At 37.7% G+C, this 16369-nt stretch overlaps 1 protein-coding gene and 1 pseudogene across 3 annotated transcripts in view; one reads left to right on the forward strand and one right to left on the reverse strand.

Annotated features, from left to right (window-relative positions):
* The window catches only part of FAR1 (fatty acyl-CoA reductase 1), a 77625-nt gene that overhangs the window by 9906 nt on the left and 51350 nt on the right, over positions 1–16369 (forward strand). The window lies entirely within an intron of this gene.
* Positions 1239–15886, reverse strand: LOC137772229 (small ribosomal subunit protein eS24 pseudogene; annotated as a pseudogene).

A 16369-nucleotide genomic window follows, 5' to 3' on the forward strand; every position in this document is an offset into this window, starting at 1 on the left:
AGTAAGAATAATGATAATTGAAAACCATGACCAGTTTCACTGACAGTGATTGATTGTTCCTCTTGAAAATTACAGAATTCCAGGTTTTGAGTGTGCATATTTGGTAGAAGCTTTGCAGCATTGTGAGTTGCAGCATGCAGAGTTATTAATTGTATACAAACTGAAGTTTTCGGTACATTCTAATAACACACTCATATTTGCAACGCTTAATACCTGGCTTTATAGTTTATTCATAAGTAGCCTTGTGGATCAATGGAAGGTCATGCTTTCTAAATCATTTGTAGACCATGGGAGGTTTGGTCCGTGTTTGTATAGTCATTACCTTAGAAGGCTGATGTGGTAATAATGAGCTTTTCAGGAGCATTGTTTCCCTAGCGGTGTCGGGAAATTGGTGAAAGACCAGCCTTAAAAAGAGGTCAGATGAACCGGTTTGCAGGGCAGAAATTGAGACACAGATGTAGAGAACAAACGTATGGACACCAAGGGGGGAAAGTGGCGGGGGGTGGGGGTGGTGGTGTGATGAATTGGGCGATTGGGATTGACATGTATACACTGATGTGTATAAAATGGATAACTAATAAGAACCTGCTGTATAAAAATAATAAATAAAATAAAATTCAAAAATTAAAAAAAAAGAGGTCTAGGAGTTTCTTCACCTCAGTACATTTTGTAGGTCTTTGATATGCTAATGCACTTTATAGCTCTCCTGGTTGGGGATAAAGTGTACAGCTTCCCAGCCCCATTTACCACAATTTGGAAAATGCTGCCTTGGCGGACTAGAGCCTGTTTTTAGGTTTCAGCCTTGGGAACAGATTCAGAAGGCTTCATAAGAAAGTGACACAAGAGAAACGGAGAGGAAATACAGCATGCAGCAGGAGCTTCAAAGCACTTTTCCGTAGTTAAGAGTTGCAGGTTATTTGCTATAATAATCAGACTGAGTATAAACAGCTTTTAAACAAAGTCTACTTCTGTAACCAGTGAAATACCTGACTCTAACAACTTGTTCTTAAAGTTACTAATCTTCATGAATAGGCTTTGGTAGTTTTAAATCAGACCACACAAGAGACATGATTAGTAATCTGCCTGAGTCAATTTTTTGGGTAAACTTGTATGTGTACGTCTACATGTAATGTTCAGGGTATACATGGAACATTTTCATGTTAAAATCAGTTCTTCTGAGTAATTTGAAATGTGTATATATTTTCACATAAAAGTTCTTAGTTTATTAATTGTCTCATGAAAAATCTGCACAGTCACCACAGATACAGTCACTGCAGAGTCTTTACTCCTTCTGTTGTCCAATCTCCAGCTCACTTTTTCCCAGCACCAACGTTGGCCTTTGCAGTCCTCTTGACTTTCTTCATTCTGTTCTTCGTTCCTTTTGCTGTTTTCTTGAAGTCTTTTTCTTATGCAGGCCATGTCTTGCACATCTATGTTAGGGTTCATTTTTCTTTCTGTAGTCCAAGGAATCGTAAATCCTGCCAAAGCCAGTTGTCTTGCCACCGCCAAAATGGATTCTGAATCCAAATCCAAAGATGACATCTGGTGTGGTCTTGTACGTTTTGGCTAGTTTTTCCTGAATATCTCTCTTAGCTACTTTTGCCTTCCCAGGTTGAAGGATGTCGATGACCATTTGTTTCTGCTAAAGTAGTTGGTTCGTCATGAACTTCCTGGTCTGGAGAGCTACTGTGTCATTTATGATGGTTGCTGATCTTCAAGCAGCCAGAGAGGAAAAGAGTGAAATATTTTTATATTAATTCTTAGGTATATTATGGAATCAGATGCACAACTTTAATGAGTTTTTAAGCAAAATGGGATATTTCGATTTCTGTGTTGTGTTGGAGAAGTTTAAGAAGCCTTATCTTTGCTAATACACTTAAAATACTAGTATGCCTTTGTATATTGTATTTCACTTTTTTGAGTCAAAGTGTTAAGATAAAAATTACAATATTTAACATGAAAACATTTTTATTAAGGTAAGGAGTCTGTAGCACAATAGTTGATCTAAAGAAAATCATGTATGACTTTTGGATGTTCTCTTTTAAGATTGTTTTCTCCCAGAATGGAATTGGATACATGTTTTTGCAAGCAGTGGAACTGTTTATTACCAAACTGTGTTAACAAGAGCACAGCCCTTCTTCTGTAGGCTTTACAGTAGAGAAATTACCCTACTGGTACAGGCCTTGAGGACAGAAACAAAGGAAAATGGGTATTGCTAAAAAATTTAAGTTTTCTTGTTAGTAGATAATTTTAATGCTGTAGAATTGACATTTCCTCTCTGATGAAGTAGAACTTGACTTTTAAGGATGTTTTTGTGTTTGAGTTTTACATCACTCAAAGGAATTCTGAGTCTGATTTTTCTTAACGTGTAATATTTTCCAGGATAATGAGGTTTTAGAGGCATTTTAACTTGCCAAAGTGCCATGCTTACAGAGCAACATCAGTATACAAAATAGTTGTGTAGTGCCCTAAGAACTAATGAACCTACTGAGATTCCTTACCAAGATGTGTCGCAGACATTGGGGAAGATTGGATATAGAGAGTTAAATATTGGCATATCAATGTCTGTGTGGGCAAACAGAGTGGCCATTATATTCACTTCAATGGGTGCTTACAACAGGGTTGGACACTAGCATCTTTTATTGAAAACCAAGATGCTAGAGTTATTCTTTTGTTTGTTGAAAAATGCTTTGTAAGCCTTAATTTTTGAAAAGAAAAAGGAACCCACTATTCTTACCAACTTGTACATTTTGAGTTTGCATTTTTTAGTCCTTTTTTTGTTGTTTACAGCTCACTTGCAGAGGTTTTCTTTTACGTTGAGCCTTAATCAAAACACTAAATAAAGATTCTAGAGTTATTAAAATATAGTAAAAAGACGCTAGACCAGTGGTTCCCGACATGCCTCCAGATGAGAGTCTATCAAAAATTTTAAAAGGAAATATATGCTTACCTATAATATGAGGCCTCTTAATAGTCTAACTAAAATGAGTTGGCTTGTTTTTGGCTACAAGTATGTCAACTCCAAGTAAAAATCTATTGGTTAGAAGTTCACAATTAAGTGAATATGGGAAAGTGAAATTTTTATTCAGTGAATGAGATTATTTGGTAGGCAAAATCAGTTGACCCTGGAGCAGCAGTGAAGGTTATGGGTGCCAGTCTTCCGAGAAGTCAAAAAAATCTGTGTGTAATTTTGCAGTTGGCTCTCTGTATCTGTGGTTCTGCCTCCTCAGGTTCAACCAACTGCAGGTTGTATAATGCTGTAATATGCATTTGTTGAAAAAAATCTGTGCATACGTGCACGCATGTAGTTTAAACCTGTGTTGTTCAAGGATCATCTGTACTTAAAAGTATGAGGCCCATGGGGCCATATTTTTTTTTTAAGGTATTTTGGGTAACTTGAACATGGATCAAATGTGTTACTGAACCAGGTTTGTTTGCCTGATGTGCAGCATGCCAAACGCTGAGACACCGAGGTTTGCAGCAGAGAAAGTGTTTATTCAGGAGACAGCCAAGTGAGGAGATAGGAGACAGGAGAGGAGATCTCAGATCTGCCTCCCTGAAGGCAAGGGGTTTGAAATATTTATGGGATAAAGAAGCAGGGTGGTATTAGGCATGGGGAAAGGTGATTGGAGGTAGGGAAAAGGTGAGGTAATTGGTGTTCTTTGCAGGCATATCTGAGTTACATGCTTCTTCTTGAGATACATGTCCAAAAATGGAGGCACTTAGCATGATCTGAGGGTGGAGTTTTGAGTCCTCTGACGTCAAAAGGTCATTTATTGGACACCTCTGCAGGCCCAGTTTTAGGGTCAGTGGTCCCAACCAAAACTCTTAGCCAGCTTGAACTGGATAAGAGCTGACTCCAAGTTTCTGGAAAACAGCATAAGCCCCCAGTACTGTAGGGACCCATACGACAGAGGTGTTATCTATAGGGGGTGGTTAAGGAGCCAAAAGAAATAATTAAGATGAGCTTGATCAGTGAAAGCATATTACAAGCAGGGGGGTTTTTAATAAGCTGTTCCCTTAGCTGCTGTTCTGTAAGACAAGCTCAAGAATTTCTTTTAGTCATCAGTTTCTTTTAACCTATGGGACAGTTTCAAATGGTTGACCCTCTCAAGAGTAATGAGCAGTTACTTTACCATATTCTTTGTGGCAGATTGTATTTTCCAAAAGTAGTTGTAACAATGTGTCCCTTCTCACATGTTCTTGTGACCTTGACCATTCTCTCATCCTGAGGTGGAGTTTATGTTCCCTTCCCTTGAATTTGGGTGTTCCTGTGAATCACTTGTGAGCAGTAAGGTGAGGTCAGAAAAGGTGAGCTTGTATCCAGCTCACCAAAATACTGGTCCTGAAGTCTTCAACAGCTTTTCAGCAGTATAGCCTGAGATTGCCATGCAGTAAGGAAGCCCAGACTGCCTCATGTGGACAGACCACGTGAAGAGGCTCTAAGGTAGGAGCTAGAACTGCTCAGCTAAAACTGCTTATTCGAGCCCTTCTCAAATTCCTAACTCTCAGAAACTATGAGAGAGAATAAAAATGATTATTGTTGTTTTAAGATGTTGTTTTAGAGTAATTTTGTTACATAGCAATAGATAATCAGAACAGTGCTTTCCCTGAATCTGCTACTATATACTGAGATTTGTCAGTGTACAGACGTACAGTCAGTGATATACCCCAATGGTTTGTTCTGGGATCTGAACATTAACTTTATTTTGGTCTTTACCTTTGATATATAAAACTTTTTTCTATCTTTCTTTCCTGTGCCCATTTGGAAAAGCCATTCCATCCTTAACTATTTAGTAGAATGTATTTTGGTAATTGAAATTGTCATGTTTGTTGGAAAGTGTCCATGATATGTTTATTATGTCATGAGAGCATATGATCATCTTTAGAAGGCCTTTTGCTCTGTACCTTAATTTTAGTTACTATGATATTTGGCCTTCTATTAGTTTCCTAGGGCTGCTGTAACAAAGTACTACAAACTGGGTGGCTTAAAACAACAGATATTTATTGTCTCACAGTTCTGGAGGTTAGACGTCCAAAATCCATGCTCTGTCCGAAACCTGTAAGGGAATTCTTCCTTGCCTCTTCCTAGTTTTTTCTTAGCAATTTTGATATTCCTTGGCTTGTAGCTGTGTAACTCCAGTCTCTGCTTTTGTTGTCAGGTGGCGTTCTCCCTGTGTATCTCTGTGTCTTTACATGCCTCTCCTCTTATAAGGACACCAGTGATGTTGGATTAGAGACCCATTCTGCTCCAGTGTTATATCATTTCCCTTAACTAATTACACCTTTGACAACCCCGTTTCCAAATAAGGTCACACTCTGAAGTCCTAGGGATTAGGATTTCAACATATCTTTTTAGGGGGAACACAGTTCAATCCATAACAGGCTTCAAGGGAGATTGATATAATTATGTTTTAACCATTTACACATTTTTACTCCAGATTAGATGTGAATGGGGTTTTTAATCAGTGATCATGAAGCTCTATTCTCTGCAGTTTAGGTCCCCTTTCTCTCTAGCATACACACATAAAATTTGATAGTAGTTTTTTACTGTTTACGTTCATTGACCCTTTTGAGAATATGATAAGAGCAGTGGATTTTTCCCCTAGAAAAAATGTACAGATATATGCACAGGAGTGCACACTTGTACACACACACATAAACACACTCAAAACAATATTTTGCATGAAACTTTAACATGTTCTTAGATTTCCCCGCCAGCCCCCAAGCCTGTTCATGAACTTCTGGATTAGAGAGTTATTAATTCCCATCAGTTACAGATGCCTAATTTCTATTTCCCTTTTAGTGGAAAAGCAAACGAAAAGGAAAAATAATGAGGAAGCAAAGTATGTATATGGAATCCCCTCATGATCATTGTAGCTCAGTGCAGCTTTTTGGGGAATTTTCATAATTCTGTGATATTTACCATGTGCTTAGTCTCTTTTCTGCTTCCATTCCCGTTCCCTTAGCCATGTATAACCTTTGGCTACATAAAATTATAAGTAATGTTAGACTTTTATGTAAAAAAGAATAATCTATGTAGTTTTAGACCTGTACACAGTATCTAAACAAAGCTTTGTATCTTGCAACAGTGTTGGGTTAACTCTTTACCTCTTTAAATTATGTGTTATTTTTTGATTATTATATCAAGATTTTTTTGAACATGGTAGCGGTCTAGGGTTTCTGAGTCTGCAACAGGATTATATTCTGTGCTCTTCTTCACTTGTAGCCTTTTCTCCAAAATAATATCACCCAAGCTTCACCCCTGAACATCTTATCTTAATGGGCTTTCCTTTTAAAAATACAGATTTTTAAGTACACCTTGAAAAAGGCAATAGGTCATGTCTTTGTGTTGTGTTTAGTCTCTGGCATATCTGTGTTTCTGAAGCCTGTCATTCATTTATTATTATTATTTTTTTTGAAAATATTATATCAAACAGTTATTTATTGTCCATTTTAGAGTGATATGCATAGTAACTCTAGTAATAGTGAAATCATAGGCAATGGATATTTAGACTGTGCTGGTTTCTCATTGATGCCTTTCTTAGTAGTTCATTTTTCTTTTTATTTATTTATTTATCTGTCTGTCTATTTATTTATTTATTTATGGCTGTGTTGGGTCTTCGTTTCTGTGCGAGGGCTCTCTCCAGTTGCGGCAAGTGGGGGCCACCCTTCATTGTGGTGCGCGGGCCTCACTATCGTGGCCTCTTGTTGCGGAGCACAGGCTCCAGACGCGCAGGCTCACTAGTTGTGGCTCACGGGCCTAGTCGCTCCACGGCATGTGGGATCTTCCCAGACCAGGGCTCGAACCCTTGTCCCCTGCATTGGCAGGCAGATTCTCAACCACTGCACCACCAGGGAAGCCCCAGTAGTTCATTTTTCTGAATGTGGAATATTCAGAATCTTTATTTAGAGCAGGGGTTGGCAAACTGTGACCTGCAAACTGTTTTCCTGTCTTTGTGAATAAAGTTTTATTGAAACAGAGCCATGCCCATTTGTTTACTTACTGTTCATGGCTGATTTTGTGCCCCAAATGGCAGAATGGAGTAGTTGCTACTAAGATTGTATGGCCCACAAGCTGAAAATATTTACTACTTGACCCTTTACAGAAACCTTTGCCAACTCTTGGTTTAGAATATTTTGGAATTAATTCCCCCTCTCTTAAGGATATTTGAAATTCTTTTTTTTTTTTTTTTTTTTAACTTTTTCAGCCATGGAATCTAAGGGATATTAAAAGACCATTTAGCATTCTATCTACTGCTGCTTGAATTTCCTCCAGTACTCCTGCCAAGTGGTCCTCCAGCTTAGAGGTGTAGTAGGATTATGAGACAAAACAGCATTGGCTGTGTCTGTGCTAAACACAGAATTGCCCCTGATTGGGAGTCAATCAGTGACTCCCAATAAAAAGATAGATGAAATAGCTTATTCTTTGTCTCTTTGCTCTCCCCACTGTCTCCATTGGTAGGTTATTTACTTTGGGTTTGTTTACATGCTAGAGGCACAGAGGAGCCACTTTTTAAGAGGAAGACAACTAAGTAGATCCTGGTTTAAGGTGTAGCTGTAGGTGGAAATTTATAGGAAGCTTGAATGAATGTTTAGACATTGTCTAGAGATTTTCATGTTCAGTGCTTAGTTTCCCTAAATAAATTTATAGCAGCTAAAACATGGAACTAAGAGTTCTTACAATTACCTTTTGTCAGTTTTTACTGTATGTTCAATAAATACTGGTGCAGAAAGAAACAGATAGGTAGAGCCAGTCTCACTGCAGAACTTCACTGCAGAACTTCACTGCAGAACTGTGTTTGGTAATTCTGTGTACTTGACTCCTTGGTGAACATGGTGAACGTAGGGGTCCTCTCAGGAGATGGGAGAGAGTGGTATCTGATCCAAAGATCAACATTATCCAGACGGGGGAAGAATTTCTCACATTCCATTTAGGAAATCCAGCCTGCTAAAGTCTTGTTAAACAACAGTTTCATAGTTAAAACATCATCTGGTTTTTAATCTAGTAGGTTTGCCATCTAATAAAGAAATGAAATAATAACTCAAGTAATAAAGATTAGCAGAAGAAAGATATTACACTTTTTTTCTTAACACAATGCTCGTCTTTTATTTTTCACACTTTTTTTCTCATAGATGAAAGTAAGTTTGTAAATTGTTAGAGGACAAAAGATAGTATAGACTGGCTAATTGATGGGAAAATATACACTTTCAAATATTTTTTTGGTACCTTCTGATTTTTCTATTTACTGGCTCTACCTGTATGTTTCTTTCTGCACCAGTAGTTAAAAATACATAACACATGCACTTCGTACATAATTTTAAATTGTGCAAAAGGATATACAGTGAAAAGCAAATGCCCATCATTTCTCTTCCCTAGTTATCCAGTTCTCCCTCCCAGAGGAAACCATTATTACCAGTTTTTTGGCTTTTTTGCCAGAAAAATCTGTGTATTTATAAACATATGCATTCATTTTTTCATTCCTTTTCCATAAAAGGTGGTATATCATACAGAGTATTACATCTTGGCTTTTAAAATTAATCATGAATGCTGTGTTTCATATCAGTATAAGTTGAACCACCTCTTTCCTTTTTTAGTCCTCAGAGGTTTGGTTTAAACCTACTTCTCCTAAAATCATTAATTTCCTTCCCAGAATTAAAAAAAGGGTATATGTGCATGTGACTGTAACAGTATATAGTCCAGAGATAAAGTAGCTATTAGTTTTACTTTGGTAATAAAAATTTTTTCCTAGTCTAAAAATTACACTCATAAGTAAATGATCATTTCCATAAAAAAAAGATAATTAAAGTTTTTTAGACTGAAATATTACAGATCAGACTGACTGCTGAGGGACCACAGAGAAATCACTGCCAATGAAGTAGGGGGAAGATGAATAAGGAAATGTAATTATGTGCCCAGCCTTAATCCTTACACAAATGCTATGAAGTGAAGGGGTGGTGGTGTATATGCTGTCTATATGTTTTAGAGATGAGGAAACTACAGAAACAAACAGATAAGTAAGCTCACCCCCAAGATAAATGGATGAGCCTGGATTCCAGCCCAGCCCTGCTAGACTCAGAGCCCAAAGGTCCCCACTACATCATGGCATTGGGTTATCTGAAAGGCTTGTTTCCACAAAGGGGGCCTACCTTATTTATCAGGAAGCAGTTTATAACAGGGCCAGATTCAAGAGTACTGAAAATGGTTTCACTAGAGACTTAATTTCTTAATAGCTTATGTAAGGGAGGAAGACTTTTCTTCTATCCTTTTATGTTCTAGGACTGATGCCTGCAAATTAAACTGACAAAAGACATTAATAGAAAAGGCATATGTATATTTTTAAAATGTGCATAAAGGCTTCACAGAAAAGTGAAAACCCAAAAAAAGATGGTTAGACTTGAGAGCTTATATACAATATTAACAAAGGGTTATAAATTATGGAGAAGTGACTAGACAAAGGAAAAGGAGTTTGGGCTTCTAGGGGCAATAAATTGTGGGAAGGTAAATATGTGGGAAAACTAATAGAAGGTATCGGTTGCTAACATTCCATCTTCTTCCTGGCCATAAAACTCACCCAGAGAGTCCTCATTATGGCAGCCCTCATTTCTTGGAAGTTTCTGCTTTTAATCAGATGAGGGAAGCTCTGAGAAGAATTCTTTCTGCATCTGTTGAATCTCAGTTCCTTCAGCTCAAAGTAACCCATGTGCTATTAATGATAAGCTTTGGGGTGCAAATTCTGATCCCATACCCCCTTACACAGAACTCACTGTTTTTCAAAGGTAGTTAAGTGTGATACATAGTATATATATTGGTATAGATATTTGCATATATTGGTATAGATATTTATAGAAACATGTTTGAATTTTGTTATTAATCTTAAGCAAGACCTTAAGAAGCTCTCAGAGCTTCTTCTCTTTACCTTATCTTATTACCTCTACTGCCCTGAGTTTTTTGTTTCTAGTCTTCCAATAAATAGTTCTGTTTAGGAAGGGTCTTTCAGTGGGTCGGGTAGAGTAGAGTTGGAAATGAATCCACTAACCTTCGATAAGTGTTTATTTCTTAACCTGAGAATGATGTCTTTTTATTCAGACTGATAGTGGCAATAGTTAAGTCCGCTTCGGTGGTCTTGTGAGTCGAGTTCTAAGTTTGACAACAGACCTTTTCCTTTCTCATTCTCTTTGTTGGGTGCCTCTGGAAATGGCCTTCAGGGGAATACTGGTAAAGTCTAATTGCTTTTGAGCTTTAATTGTTTAAGAGTCTACTTGAACCAGTTAATAGTCTCATTTCTAAACTGTGTTGCTGAATTGGCCCATCAACTTTTACTGTGAAATGGTGTGGAGTTTTAAGGATTTTTCAGCCAGAATTTGCTTTATTTCATATGCTAAAATCTTCTGTGGAGCAGATTCTTGTCTGTTACATGCCAAGGAGACCCTGTAGTAAAGATACTGTCCATTTCCTCTTATAGTGAATCATACAACTTTAGAAATGGAAAGGAAGACCATCTATTCCAGCCTCTTCACTTTCCTGAACTTCTCTTCCAGTGCTGTGCACTCACTCCTTACCTATGAGTTGATGCCTTTACCTCACTGTAGGACAAGTGAAAACTTTTTATACTCTCTATAAATGTGGAATTTAGTTAGAAGATACTGGTTTAAATTTGCCTCTGTCTATATATAGGTGCTGAGTGACCTTAGGCAAGAAAAATTATTAAGAAGACTTGTAGGAAATTGTATCGGAAAGCATGAGGGATATAGTTTTTTGTGCTTAATCTCTCCTTTTCCTGTCTTCCTTTTATTATTTATTTTTCTCATCACTGATGAGTCTTCTGTAAAACTTTGCTTCAAGCCCATGGACCCACCTCGTTCCTCTCACCGTATCCTAATCTCCATGTACTTGTTCACATTTGTCTTTCTGCTTAGCAAGTTTCTGAAACAACTACTTGACAGTATATTAAAAGTCTTAATTAATTTGAGTTGTTTTTAACGCTAATATAGGCAAAGGAATTCCCATTTCTTGGCACTAAAGAGCTGCTTTTTTTTTTTTTTTTGGCAGATTTTTGTGGTTTTCATGTTACTGTAATACCCCAATCTCTCACTTTGATTGCTTTGTCTATTTAAAGAACTCTTTTTTAAAAATTTAAGTTTATATTTTTAGTTTTTTACACATGTCCGCTTTTTTTTGGATTTTCCTCCCATCTAGGTCACCACGGAACACCGAGTAGTGCTCCCCGTACCACCCAGCAGACTCTCACCAGTCATCCACTTTATACACAGTATAAAGAACTTTTTTAAAAAGTTGAAAATGAGAGAAGGAACTTGTCTCTAATTATTTATCTTAACTAGGTTTCTGAAAGTAGGGAGACAACATGACTGGCTTTCCATTAATTTTAGGACATCTATTAAGAGACTACAATTATGTTACAAGGGTGCAGTTTATATTGATTGAGTGAGTGCTATCTTAGAATTATCTGTGGTTTCTCCATTTGCGTCCATTCCAGGCTCTTTTTGCCCATGAACCTGCATGTTCTCCTTTTATAGATAAGGAAACAGGTTAAGAGTAGTAGTTTTATCTTAGGATCTCATGGCTTCAAAGTGACAGAGCCTGGACCTCAGCCACTAGTAAGTGAAGGTAGCTTTGTAATATGTTCTCTTAATGTAAGTTTATGTGCATAATATAAAACCCACTAGGAAAACCCACTTTAGCAAGAAAGCCTCGAAAGTAATTGTGATATTTGGTACCCACCATTTTGCTGGTCTTCTGAAAGATTTCTGCCTCTTTAACTTTTGAACCATAGGATAAGGTACTTTTTGAAGAAAATACCCAGCTGCCACTGCTAGGTGGTGTATCCTAAGGCATCTCAAGAACAGTGAAAATAAATATGAATCATGTTTCACAGCTTCTCTGCCCTGGCACATGGAATAATATTGCTGCTTTTCTCATTATTGCAGTGCTGCAGCTACTTTTTAACAGTTGATAGGAGCTTTAGATATTTTCCTATGTAAGTAGAATCACACAGTAGGAATCTAAACAGCATGCTCTGGAAGGATTGGCAGCATTTCTTTCCTGGCTTCTGCTTTTCCTGTAGCTTTTGGCCATACTAGCAGGACTATGTGGAAGATGTGATAAGTCTAGACTTTCTTTAAAAGGAGTGCTCAATTGTACTTGCTTTGCCAGTAAGTTAATAGGGTAAAGTATATTGGTGGGTGGGGGAATCAAGAATACCTGGAGACAGAGTTTAAAAATACTTGGTGCTTGTAAAGTTTTTGGTTGCGTTGTGATAAAGTTGGGGAGCTGTGGGAATCTGTTCTTTCTTCCATGAAGAGAACCTTAAGGATAAAATCACATGCAATTAGCTTTAAGCTAGTTACCTGAAACTGGTAAGAAGTAGTTTCATTCTACAACTCTCTTAGCAAATAATCTTTATACTGTTAAGGAGAGAGTATTAAGTTCGGTAAAAATTTTCTGTTGTTTGGTGTTAACAGATTTTTATAGGGAGGGTGTCCTGGTAGGTGAGGAAGAAAGTACGTAGTTGTGTTTTTTTTAGGGTTGAGCCAATCACATATTCAGGCTATAAATCCTCAATTATTAAAGGGCAAACTGCTTAGTATCTTTTTCTGTCTTAAATGCATGTGTACACCTATGGAAAACTTTCTGGTTCCTTGTATCTGGTAGGTGCTTAATAAATATTTCTTGAATAGATTTTTACATATGAAGAAAATGAAGCTCAGAGAATTAAATAACTTGTTCTAGGTCATGTGTCCAGGACACTGTGTTTAATATATATTTAGTATGTGATTGTCATTAATACTTACCAGATTTGTTAGGTGTATTGATGTAGAATTATTCTTCATTTCTCCCCTATGACAACATTTTAACTTTAATGCTCTATAGTTTTAATTAGGTTTGGGGGTCAACGAAGTCTTGAAATAGTCTTATTAGACCTGAAGCAGGTTATAAGTAGAGTAACCATACTGTGAAAACTGGAACACTTTTGAGAAGAGGGGGCTCTAATCAAAGTTAAGCTGGAATAATGTGTAAAACCAGGCTTATTCCAGGAAAACCAGGACATATATGGTCACCCAATATTTACTTTTATTTTTTACAGTAAACTTTTTATTGACATGTAACATACCTTCAGAAAGTCCATAAATCCTGTGTACAACTTGACGAGTTTTAAAAAATGAGCCACTCAGATCAAGAAATAGAACATAACCAGTATCCCAGAAGCCTCCCTCACACCCTTTTTGGTCACTACCTCTTCCTCCCCTGGAATATAACCATTGTTCTGACTTTTAACTGTAGATGATTTTTGCCTGTTTTTGAACTTTATATGCATGATATCATACAGTATACACCTTTTGTGTCTGGCCTCTTTGGCTCAGTGTTCTTTTTGTGAGCCCCATCCATGTGGTGTATAGGATAATTCCTTCATTCTCATTGTTTTTTAATATTCCATTGTATGAATATACTATAATTTATGTAATATACTATTGACAGACATTGGGTTTTTAAAATTTTGGGTCAGTAGGAGTAGTGCTGCTACAAACATATAAACATTGTTTATGAGTCTTTTGGTAAACAGATGTACCCATTTCTGTTGGGTATATAATCAGGAATGGAACTGCTACATCATATGATATGTGATTGTTTAGCTTTATTAGGTAGTACCACTTTTACTAAGTGTTATAACAATCTGCACTTCCTCCAGCAGTAGATGAGAGTTCCATTTTTCTCTCTCTGCAACTTTACCAATACTATGTGTTGTCTGTCTTTTTCATTTTAGCCATTCTGGGGACAGTGTACCAGGATCACATTGAGGTTTGATAACTAATGAAGTTCAGCCCTTTTTTTTTTTTTTTAAATTGTATTTTTATTTATTTATTTTTGGTTGTATTGGGTCTTCGTTGCTGTGCTCAGGCTTTCTCCAGTTGCGGGGAGCGGGGGCTGCTCTTCATTGCATGCGCGGGCTTCTCATTGCGGTGGCTTCTCTTGTTATGGAGCACAGGCTCTAGGTTCGCGGGCTCAGTAGTCGTGGCACACAGGCATAGTTGCTCCGTGGCATGTGGGATCTTCCCAGACCAGGGATCGAACCCGTGTCCCCTGCATTGGCAGGTGGATTCTTTTTTTTTTTTTTTTTTTTAAGTTGTGATACAGGTGTTTTTCATTCATTATTTCATTTAACTCCTACAACCTGGCAGGTACGTTATGATCCTAATTTTATATCTACTTTATTTATTTATTTATTTATTTATTTATTTGTTTGTTTGGCTGTGTTGGGTCTTCTGTTCGCGCGAGGGCTTTCTCTAGTTACGGCAAGTGGGGGCCACTCTTCATCGCGGTGCGGGGACCGCTCTTCATCGCGGTGCGCGGGCCTTTTACTATCGCGGCCCCTCCCGTTGCGGGGCACAGGCTCCAGACGCGCAGGCTCAGCAGTTTGTGGCTCACGGGCCCAGCTGCTCCGTGGCATGTGGGATCTTCCCAGACCAGGGCTCGAACCGTGTCCCCTGCATTAGCAGGCAGATTCTCAACCACTGCGCCACCAGGGAAGCCCAAGGCAGCTGGATTCTTAACCACTACGCCACCAGGGAAGTCCTCAGCCCTTTTTTATGTGCTAATTGGCCATTTGGATATTTTTTTATAATGCCATTTGGATACTCTCCTTTATGCTTCCTTTTCTGTTCAAGCCTTTCCCATTTTTGTATTGTTTTTTTCACTTCTCCTTATTGATTTGTAGTTCTTCATATATTCTGGGTAGTAATCAGCTGTCATTTATACGTACTACTGCAAATATCTTTTACCTGCTTTGCCTTTTCTCTCTGTTAATAGTGTTGTGAGATGAACTCAGTTTTAGTGTCTTCCAGTTTATCAATATTTTTCCTTTTTGGTTAGTAGCACTTCTTGTGTCCTATTTAATAAATGTTTGCCTACCCCGTGATCATGGAAATGTTCTGTGTCATCTTTAGAATCATAACTATTTTACCTTTCACGTTTGCGTGTATAGTCTGTCTGGAATTCATTTTTGTGTGTGGTGTGGTATAGAAGTCAAGATGCATTTTTTGCTATATGGATATCCAATTGATTGTACTCTTCTCTTCTTGTCCCAACACTACATTTCTGTAGCTTTATAATACATCTTGATACATGGTAATATAAGTTCTCCAGCTTTGTTGTTCTTAGTGCTTGTCTTGGCTACTCTTGGCCCTTTGCATTTCTGTAACGTTTTAGAGTCTTAGTTTCCATACATAAACAAAAACAGCTTAAATTTTGATTGGGATTGTATTGAATCTAAGGAATGTAGTACATCTCTCCATTTATTTAAGTATTGTTTGATTTCTCTCAGTGTTTTGTAGTTTTCCATTAATATCTTTTACATTTATTTCTAATTTTTGGTGTTCTCAAAAAAAATAATTCAGGGGCTTCCCTGGTGGTGCAGTGGTTAAGAATCCGCCTGCCAATGCAGGGGACACGGGTTCGAGCCCTGGCCCGGGAAGATGCCACATGCCATGGAGCAACTAAGCCTGTGCGCCACAACTACTGAGCCTGTGCTCTAGAATCCGTGAGCCACAGCTACTGAAACCCATGTGCCTAGAGCCTGTGCTCCGCAACAAGAGAAGCCACCGCAATGAGAAGCCCACGCACCGCAACGAAGACCCAACTCAGCCAAAAAAAAAAAAAAAAAATTCGTTGAGGTGAAATTCACATAATATAAAATTAATCAGTTTAAAGTGAAAAATTCAATGACATTTGCTACATTCACAGTGTTGTGCAGCTGCGACCTCTGTCTAGTTCCAGAATTCCTTCACTCCAAAGTAAAGCTCCTGAAGCAGTTTTCCTCCACTGCCCACTCTCTCCACTCTTCAGCTCCTGCCAACCACCAGTCTGCATTGTCTCTATGGATTTATCTATTCTGGATATTTCATATAAATGAAATCCTATAGTATGTGATCTTCTATATCTGATTTTTTAAACTTAGTATGTTTTTGAGGTTCATCCCCCATTGTAGTACGTGTCAGTACTTCATTCCTTATTATGACTGAATAATATTCCACTATAATATACCATGATTTGTTGATCCATTCATTTGTTGATGGACTTTTGGGCTGTTTGTACTATTTCACTGTTGTAAACACTGCTGCTATAAACAAGCGTGTACGTGTACTTTTTGAGTACCTATCTGCAGGTCTTTTGGGGTGTATACCTAGGAGCAGAATTTCAGGGGCATACGATAATTTTTTGTTTAACTTTTTGAGGAACTGCCAAACTTTCCCACAGCAGCTGAATCACTTTTCATTCCCATCAGCAATGTGCATGAGTTCCAGTTTCTCTGCATCCTCATCAATTGATACTTGATATTTTCCATAATTTTTT

The sequence above is a fragment of the Eschrichtius robustus genome, chromosome 11 (assembly GCF_028021215.1).
Source record: "Eschrichtius robustus isolate mEscRob2 chromosome 11, mEscRob2.pri, whole genome shotgun sequence".
NCBI lineage: Eukaryota > Metazoa > Chordata > Mammalia > Artiodactyla > Eschrichtiidae > Eschrichtius > Eschrichtius robustus.